We start from the raw sequence: 403 nt of genomic DNA, 5'->3' as shown, positions 1-403 counted from the left end.
CTACTCCTCTATGATTCTTTGCCATTCTCCGTTCTGTGTATCTTCATCATTTTTCTGTTTTTGGCATTCGTAGGCTGGGAACGGTGATGAATGCGTTGTATCTTCATTTTCTTTTTTTTTTCAATGATCTTTGTCATTCATTATATTTTTGGCCTATTTTTCCTGATTGTCATTATGTATATTTTTTATTTTTTTTATTCATGTATTCACCATAGTATTAGATCTTCTATTTTCCCTATTGTTTTATAAACATTAACAATTTTATCTATGATCGCTTATTACCTATTTACTATTTTTTTCACGTCTATATATACTTCCTTTCTTGTAGCTACTCTAACCCTTTAATTTTTTTCGCCTCGCAACCATTTTTTCTTTCCTCTTTTTTGCACATCAACACCCTCAA

General features: G+C 30.3%; 1 protein-coding gene across 1 annotated transcript in view; it reads left to right on the top strand.

The window, feature by feature from the left end:
* LOC119594629 (neprilysin-2-like) overlaps window positions 1–403 on the top strand; it is a 37,634-nt gene that overhangs the window by 27,624 nt on the left and 9,607 nt on the right. The window lies entirely within an intron of this gene.

The sequence above is a fragment of the Penaeus monodon genome, chromosome 34, assembly GCF_015228065.2.
Source record: "Penaeus monodon isolate SGIC_2016 chromosome 34, NSTDA_Pmon_1, whole genome shotgun sequence".
Lineage (NCBI taxonomy): Eukaryota > Metazoa > Arthropoda > Malacostraca > Decapoda > Penaeidae > Penaeus > Penaeus monodon.
Note: the sequence above shows the minus strand (reverse complement) of the source record. Positions and strands in the feature narration are given on the sequence as shown.